At 39.4% G+C, this 9,140-nt stretch overlaps 1 pseudogene; it reads left to right on the top strand.

The window, feature by feature from the left end:
* The first annotated feature begins 5,596 nt into the window (after nt 1-5,596).
* On the top strand, nt 5,597-7,751 carry LOC136154563 (importin subunit beta-1 pseudogene; annotated as a pseudogene).
* Nucleotides 7,752-9,140: the final 1,389 nt, after the last annotated feature.

Genomic DNA, 9,140 nt, shown 5'->3' with positions numbered 1-9,140 from the left:
TTAGTAATGACAGGAATTAGTAGATGACAGTATCTATGGAATTGAGTATTACTGAGGAAGCCAGGTGTTACTCCCAGAACCCAGCTTGATTCCTGATTATGGAGGGTAGAATGTCTAGAGGAAGTAGTGTCTTAGTCCCAGTATGAGGTTTCTCTCTCCAGCCATTAATGGTGTTGAGAATACCTGGAGAAGCTATAAGTTATTCCTAATACTCAAGCCCCCTATTGAACTCTGAGGATGGGATAGAAATCCTGGAAATCTGTGACCTTAGTTCCAGTGCATGAAGTCCACCATTATTTCCTTGTGGAGAAGGAATATAATTACTTTTGAAGATTTGTGTTGACTCCCGTTGACTCATATTCGTGGAGCTGAAAATGCCTCCTGCAGAAGCCAGGTGTTGTGTCACATATGCAAGTCTCCTTTTTACCCCTAGTGAGGGTGAGGTCATCCAATAACATGGCTCTAAGTACCATATATATGGCTAAGACTCTCAAGTTACTAACTTTAGCTAATACCTCTCTCCTGAATACCATACCTCTATTTCCAATTGCCTATCAACATCTCCATATAAATGTCTAATAGACGCTTCAAACTTAACATCTTCAAAACTAAACTCGATATCCTTCTTCCACCCTTCAAATGCTGAAGTCTTTCCTTCTTGGTAAATGGCAAATTTTAACATCCAGGAGCTCAGGCTAAAAAGTTGGAAATAACTTTGCATCCCTCTATTTATCTCATACTCCATATCCAGATCATCAAGAAATCAAGCTGACTCTTTAAAACTTATCCAAAATCCAACCACTCCTCACTATCTGTAGAGCTAAAACCATGGTCTAGCCACAAGCATTTCTTGCCTGGATTACTATAATATCCAACTGGACTCCTTGATTCCACTCTTTACTCTCTTCTCTCCCACCCCACTTGCTAGAGAATGCCCAACATATCAACTAAGTCAGATATCATGTCATTTTTTCTCAAAATCTTGCAATGTCTTCCCACCTTATTCAAAGTCTGAAGTCTTTAAAGTGTCTTACTAAGTGCTCTCTTCCCACTAACTCCCTGAAGCTCACGCCCTGCTACTTCTCCCCTTACCTTTTTGACTTTATCTATATTGGCCTCTTTGCTGTGCCTTGAAAATACCAGGCATGCACCATCGATAGAGCCTTTGTACTGGCTGTTTCCTCTTCCTGGAATGCTTTTCACCAGACATCTGCATGGTTAACTTCCTAAGCTCCTCCCAGATTATGTACAGATATCACTTTCTCCGTGAAGCCTACCACAACCACACCTAGTTCAAATTCCAACCACTTACCACTCCCTGGCAATCTCAATGCAATTACCTCACTCCATTTCCCCCACAAGGAACTTACTACCTTGTAACATGCTATTTAATTTTTTTTACCATGTTTATTGTCTATCGCCATCCCCCTCAACCCCACCCCCAACTAATCTGTAAGTTCCATGAGACCAGAGGTGTTTTCCTGGTTCGTTCACCATTGTATTCCAAGTACCTAGAACTGCCTCTCACATGGTGTTTAATCATTTTCTTTTGAATGACTTCCAAATGTCCCAATACACATGTAGTTGAAAATTTTTTTATATGCTATAATTTGAGGAAATGTTATTCCTTGTTTTATTTGAATCTTCATAAGCATTTATCATCATGTGGGGACATCTTGTCAAAAAAAGCACTGACACATATTTGAGTATTTGAACATTGAGTAGATACAAAGTCAACACTGGTAGCTATCATACCATAATGATTTTACTTACAGTTGCAAGCATCTACTATAGTATGTCTGTGGGATTGGCTTTGCCTGTGCATTTGCATATAAAACATATTATTTTATTATAATTTACCCTTCATAGTATAGCTAAGACATAATATTTTTGGGGGGGTACTGTGTACCTGTAGGTTATAGTATGTATAAATTTCATTTAAGAATTTCAAAGTAGGTTTTAAGAAATAAAGGAGGTATTGGGTTGAGAATCACAGCAATGGAGTAATTAATACTTTCAGACTGCATACTTCTTGTTTAGTTTGTGATTTTCCAGAGATAGACATCTGGGTACTCTGTGAAAATATGGGGCAGATGGCACAAATCCACTAATATTTAATGAAAGTGTACCTTGTGGAAAGCACTCACCAGCTTCACAAACTTTCTTGCCATGGCTAGGGAGAATAATTTGCATGTCTTTGATGATAAATAAATGTAGCTTCTTTACCACCATTAGATGAAACTACAAATTGGACAATTTTTGCATAAAGTCTTTGCTCTTCTCCTTTCAGCACAATCCTTCTAAGACATTTCTGTCTAAACTCAACAAAATGTAAACCTAGGTGTGTATGTGCTTGCCTATGCTTAGTGTAGAACAAGTTCCTAGCTCGATTGCCCAAAATCTCTTTCCTGTCTAGTCCTTCGCAATTTTCCAAAGGTTTCCTCTAGGAGGTATCTTTGTAACATGCTTCCTGACTTTTATCTCTTGTCTATTTCAGGCACCTGCCCCTTCTAGGATAAAACCCTTGAACTATAATTTCATCCATCTTTACCTACCAGATTATTTCCATTCCCATATGACTGTACCAAACCGATATATAGGAACAAATAGCCACTTAATTTTGACAGTTTGAAAGCAAACTAAAATTGTTTTCTTCTTTCTCCTAGAGTTCTTCTACCCTTGTAACTTTGAACTCTATTTGAGGTGCATGTTAACGTGACATTTTGATGCACTTAGTTACTAGCCTCGTCTTGCAGAGCTATACTGGATGAGTTTGGCAAAGAACCAGTAAACCCTTTTATTTCCATACATTGCAGATGACACTTCTGATAGTAGGGTTGTACACTTGTGCAATTTTGGCTGAAAAGTCTAAATGTATGGTCTGTTAGTACCATATAAACAGTTTCTTAAAGTTCCTGTCACCAGTCTGAATCCCAAAGTGCTTAATCAATAATGAAAATTTTATTTTATTTTTTTTCACATAGGCTGGGATAAAGAAATTTTAGCTAAATGGCAGGCTGAAGGTTCTTTTATAATGCAACTAACTTCCTCTAAGGAAATCATTAGGGATATAAGATATCATTATGGGATGATTTGAGAGAATAGCATTGAAATATATGCATTACCATATGTAAAATAGATGACTAGTGGGAATTTGCTTTATGACACAAGGAATCTAAAGCTGATGCTCTGTGACAACCTAGAGGGGTGGGGTGGGGAGGGGGTTCAAGAGGGAAGGGATACTTGTATACCTATGGCTGATTAATGCTGATGATAATGTTGATGTATTGTTATAATATCACAATATTATAAATTAATTATCTGCCAATCAAAAATAAAATTTAAAAAAACCACTGCCTATTTGAGCACTTGGCCAGGACAATTAACTGATTACTGATATTCATACACATATTGTTATTGTTTAGTCACTAAGTCATGCCTAACTCTTGTGACCCCATGGACTGTAGCCTGCCAGGCTCCTCTGTCCATGGGATTTCTCAGGCAAAAATATGGAGTGGTTTCCATTTCCTCCTCCAGAGGATCTTCCCAACCCAGGGATTGAACCTGTGTCTTCTGCTTGGCAAGCAGATCCTTTACCAGTAAGTCACCTCATAAATAGTGTAAGTAATTTTAATGACCTTTGATGCTTATGATTTAGCTTTTAGTTTCTGTAATTTAAACTGTGACCTTCCCAAGTGGTGCTGAAAATAAAGAACATGCATGCCAATGCAGGAGACGTAAGAGATGTGTGTTTGATCCTTGGATCGGGAAGATCCCCTGGAGGAAGACGTAGCAACCCACTCCAGTATTCATGCCTGGAGAATCCCATGGACAGAGAACCCTCGTGGGCTACAGTCCACTGGGTCACAAACTGTTGGACACAACCGAAGCGATTTAGCAGGCACCCACGCAATTTAAAGTGTAGCAAAGTTTTCTCTCCCTACTGATTTCTGTTCACTCGTTACCTCCCTTTCTTCTTTCTCTCCTTGCCAACTAAGCTCCAGTCAAGTTCTGAGATGCCTCTAGGCTTTCTCCACCACCTCCACCAAAGGAGCAGCTGCCACTGCTAACAGCAAAGAGGGAAAGTGGGAGGGAGGAAGTGATAAGGAAAGGATAACAGAGTATTATAAAGAAGGAATAGATGAACAAACTTGTGGGGAGTCTGACCCCCTTCAAACCCTTAAGTGCCACTCAACTCCCAACCCCTGTCTCTAGTCAGTGCTGTCACCTGAGAAGCAAGCATCATCTGAAGAGAAGCAACTGCCATCACCTTCACTTTGGAGCTGATGAGAAACCTGTAGGCAGGTCAGGAAGCAACAGTTAGAACTAGACATGGAACAACAGACTGGTTCCAAATAGGAAAAGGAGTACGTCAAGGCTGTATATTGTCACCCTGCTTATTTAACTTATATGCAGGGTACATCATGAGAAATGCTGGGCTGGATGAAGCACAAGCTGGAATCAAGATTGCCAGGAGAAATATCAATAACCTCAGATATGCAGATGATACCACCCTTATGGCAGAGAGTGAAGAGGAGCTAAAAAGCCTCTTGATGAAAGTGAAAGAGGAGAGTGAAAAAGTTGTCTTAAAGCTTAACATTCAGAAAACTAAGATTATGGCATCTGGTTCCATCACCTCATGGGATGTAGATGGGGAGACAGTGGAAACAGTGTCAGACTTCATTTTGGGGGGCTCCAAAATCACTGCAGATGGTGACTGCAGCCATGAAATTAAAAGACGCTTACTCCTTGGAAGGAAAGTTATGACCAAACTAGGTAGCATATTAAAAAGCAGAGACATTACTTTGCCAACAAAGGTCCGTCTGGTCAAGGCTATGGTTTTTCCAGTGGTCATGTATGAATATGAGAGTTGAACTGTGAAGAAAGCTGAGCACCAAAAAAATTGATGCTTTTGAACTATGGTGTTGGAGAAGACTCTTGAGAGTCCCTTGGACGGCAAGGAGATCCAATCAGTCCATTCTAAAGGAGATCAGTGCTGGGTGTTCATTGGAAGGACTGATGCTGAAGCTGAAAGTCCAGTACTTTGGCCACCTCATGTGAAGAGTTGACTCATTGGAAAAGACCCTGATGCTGGGAGGGATTGGGGACAGGAGAAGAAGGGGATGACAGAGGATGAGATGCCTGGATAGCATCACCGACTCGATGGGCATGAATTTGAGTAAACTCCGGGAGTTGGTGATGGACAGGGAGGCCTGGCGTGCTGCGATTCATGGGGTAGCAAAGAGTCGGACACGACTGAGCGGCTGAACTGAACTGACTGACAGCCTTGAAATAACTGTGTTTTTACCTCTGCTTGAACTAGAAACTATATAGACATTCCTGGAGGGAAGGGTGGTGAAACTTGTCACAGGTCCTTCTGGAACTGTCCAGAGTGCCAGAAAATTCAGTAAACAGCCAGATTGGCAGAGTTGCAGCTGGTCTATAGATCAAGAACTCTTTGCCATCTGAGGATCCAAACATCAAGCCACAACAATAGCAGAATGGCTTTCTATTAATGTTAATGTTTGATTGAGAAGCCACTAACTATTCTGCATAATTTGGGCACAGAAACCTACCTGCTTAACTCTGCCTCACAATGATGAATGAAATTGTTTGTACAGAGAACCCAGTAAATCAGCGGTCAGGATTCCTTCTTCAGCTGGTAGACAGTGTCACAAACTCCAACAGCATAGAGTACCTGAAAGAGTTGACATTGGATGCAATTTGTTACATCTGTCAAGATATTCACACAGAGCAGCTGCAAGGTCCATCCAGTGAAATTCTGACTGCCATAATCCTGGGGAAGTTGACAGAAGATCCTAATAGCAAAGAGAACTTAATGACTACAATGCCACTCTTGAGGTATTGGAGCTCATCAAAACGAACTTTGACAAAGAATCTAAAAGACAATTTCTTTTCCAGATAGTCTAGAAAGCAGCCAGTTATCAAGATTATAAGATGTTAATGATTACATTACAGAATCTGGTGAAGAAAATGCCCTTGTACTGTCAATAGTGGAGGCACATACAAGTGCTGCTCATTTTGTGATCACAATTGAAGTAAAACAGTGACTTTGATGAAGTGGCCCTGCAAGGAGTAACATTCTAGTCTAATGTCTGTGATGACAAAATAGATTCGGCCATCGAAGCTAAAGAGGCAGCAGAACAAAGAAGGTCCCAGAGCACACAGCAAGATCTATGCTAAGGAAACACTGTAACTGAGGTTGCAATTCTCACACATCACTAGAAAAAATGATGCAAATGATGATTCTCCTGACCAACTTATGTGAAGATGATGTCATCTCACTTGTCCTTCCCTCTTGAACAAATCAAGAACTCTGATTACTGATACCTGGATATGATTGTGAAGACTTTTGCCTGTATCTTGAAAGAAAATAAATCCAATAAGCTCAAAGTCTTCATTATACAGGTAATGCTTATCTCAATATAATTCATCAAAAACTCCTGTGGAAGTTGTTTGATATATAAGTATATAGACCAGAGCCAGATTTTGCAAGTTGCTCCATGAAGCTGCCTTAAGTGATGTCTACTGGGTTCCCTTGCTGAGAGAAGGCCTGAGTGCTAATCATCATAGCATCAAATGTGCTCTGAGTTTTTTCCTATCTAACTGAAGCTGTTTATGAAACCTCAGTGAGTGATGATCAGGAAGAAACAGCTACTTACTGCTGATCTTCATATTACAGAAGCTCCTAGAGATCGCAGACTGACCTGATGGCCACTAGAATAACCTGAGAAGTGCTTCATATGAAGCTTTGATGAAAATTGTGAAAAAGAGTAACAAGTACTATTACCCTTCAGTAATGTATTGATAGAGATACAGTCATGTACAAGAGCACTTCTGGTAAGATCCAGTTCAGTGGCCTTCAGCCTTTACTCCACACAGCTCTTCAAAATATTCTTTGAAAAGTACAGCATCAAGGTGAGACGATGGACTCCCTGTTAAGGATTTTTCAAAGAACAGTGGAATCTGGGAGTTGCAAAAGGATGACTCAATGGCAGTTAATACATCAGAGGAAATGTTGATTGGTGAATTCCTAAAGTATATAGAGGCCTCTAAGTTGTCCTGAGTATGGGTATTTCATTGAAAAATTATACTGAGTGCAAGGTTTTATTGGAGACTGTAAGATAAGTGGAAGATTTATGTCACAACTTGAAATCCAATATCTTAGTTTTTGTTGACAGAGAACTTGGGAAATGAGAATGTCCACAGGTCTGTGAAGCCACAGATTCTATGTTTGGTGATACTGCCTTTGTTATTGGTGGAGAGTTGAACAAATACCTAGAGATAGCATTGAACACATTTCAGCAAACTTGCCAATCCAAGTTGAATAAATCAGAGCATGACATGGCGGATTATCTGAATGAGCTAAGGGAAAACCACTTGGAAAGCTATTCTGTCACTATCAAAGATCAAAAACAACAAGGATTAAGGGTGATGCACACCCAGATATACCGCTGATGCAACCAAAAATAGAGTTAATTTATCTTTCTTCACCTACACTGCTAGACTTGAGAATCACCCAAAGAATATTGGGTACTGGTGCTGCTGAGCCAATAAGGAACTTATTTGCAGCATTTGGGAAGAATGTACTGAAATTAATAGCAGTTAGCTGATGATTCTTGAAGTGTTAACTAAGGAACAGAGATTCAAAACTAGCAAAGCAAAACCATATTCGATGGACAGCAAAATAACTTGGGAAATTAAAGAACAAATTAAAGGTCAATTTGTAGCCATTGGGATGAAACCCAACACCATCACTGGAAATGTACAATCTTCTGAAAAACCTAAAAGCAAGGAGTGTTTCACAGATGCTGAAAATACACCGCATTGAAAATACTACCACAGAAGGAGCGGCTATTAGCAGTTGGACTGTTGATTAGCTATGTAAACACTGACATCAGAGCAAACCATTCTAATGGCTACTCTAGGAGCCATTTGGGGGGAAAAAAAACATAATGGGTTTACTTAATTGGAGGAGGAGGAGGAGAGGAGGAAGAAGGGGGAAATAGGAAGGGAAAGGGGAAGGGCAAAAAGAAGGAGAAGAAACGGAGGTTATTTCTTCCTAAGAAATGCTACAATTTGCTTTTTGGTATTTCAGGTGGTGCTGAGTGGAATGACTGATTTTCCCAGAGAGTAGAGCTTGGGATCAGCTATTGTACTTTGTCATAAAAAGCAGCTTGAACCGATGCTACTGATGATGACGATGATGGAGTTGGATTTGTCTACCTTTGTCACCCAGCACTGTTATACATTCAGGGTAAAAGGAAATGAAGAATACTATGCAATCTGAGTGTGACTGAAAGAAGCTGTATCCACATTCTCAACTTCAGGTCATTGAAGTTTATCTTTTTCCCTTAAATAAAACTGGGACAGGGGAAGGGTACTAAATATTGCATTTCACAAAACTAACTGAAGTTCTGTCTACTAATGGACCACAGGATATGTAAAGGAAAAAGAAAAGGAAAGAAGAAAAGATACTTTTTTAGCTTTTTGGTTGTTTTTAGTTATTACCATCATTTTAAGGAAAACACTAACAAATGGTCAGAACAAAAATCTAAAGTTCCAAGACAAAAACAAAATTAAACTTAAAAACCTACAACCTAAACAAACCAAAATGTAAATGGTTGGAAGTAACAATACAAATTGAGAAAGTGCCCTCTTATACTTCATATGACTGTCTTGATACCACTCCCTTGATACCACTTGATACCCACTCCCTCTATAAAAAATAATGCCAAGAAGTTCACCCAAAAAATTTACAATAAAAATAGATACATAAAAATACAGCAAATTTTAAGTAACTATTTTCATCTATAAAATGAGGATGAATTTAATAACTAAACAAAATCTAATAAATTAGCTATTGGAAAATTGTTTGACTTTCTATTCTGTTTTATCGTAATGTCTCCAATATAGTATTTTCTTGCATGTGTATATGCTCAGTAACTTAGTCATGTATATGCTCAATAACTCAGAGTAACTCAGGAACTCTTTGCAACCCTATGGACTGTAGCCCAACAGATTCCTCTGTCCAGTGGGATTTTCCAAGCAAGAGTACTGGAGCGGGTTGCCGTTTCCTCCTCCAGGAGATCTTCCCAACCCAGAGATTGAACTTGAAT

Source organism: Muntiacus reevesi, chromosome X, assembly GCF_963930625.1.
Source record: "Muntiacus reevesi chromosome X, mMunRee1.1, whole genome shotgun sequence".
In the NCBI taxonomy this organism is placed as follows: Eukaryota; Metazoa; Chordata; class Mammalia; order Artiodactyla; family Cervidae; genus Muntiacus; species Muntiacus reevesi.
This window is presented reverse-complemented; position numbering and strand designations above follow the sequence as displayed.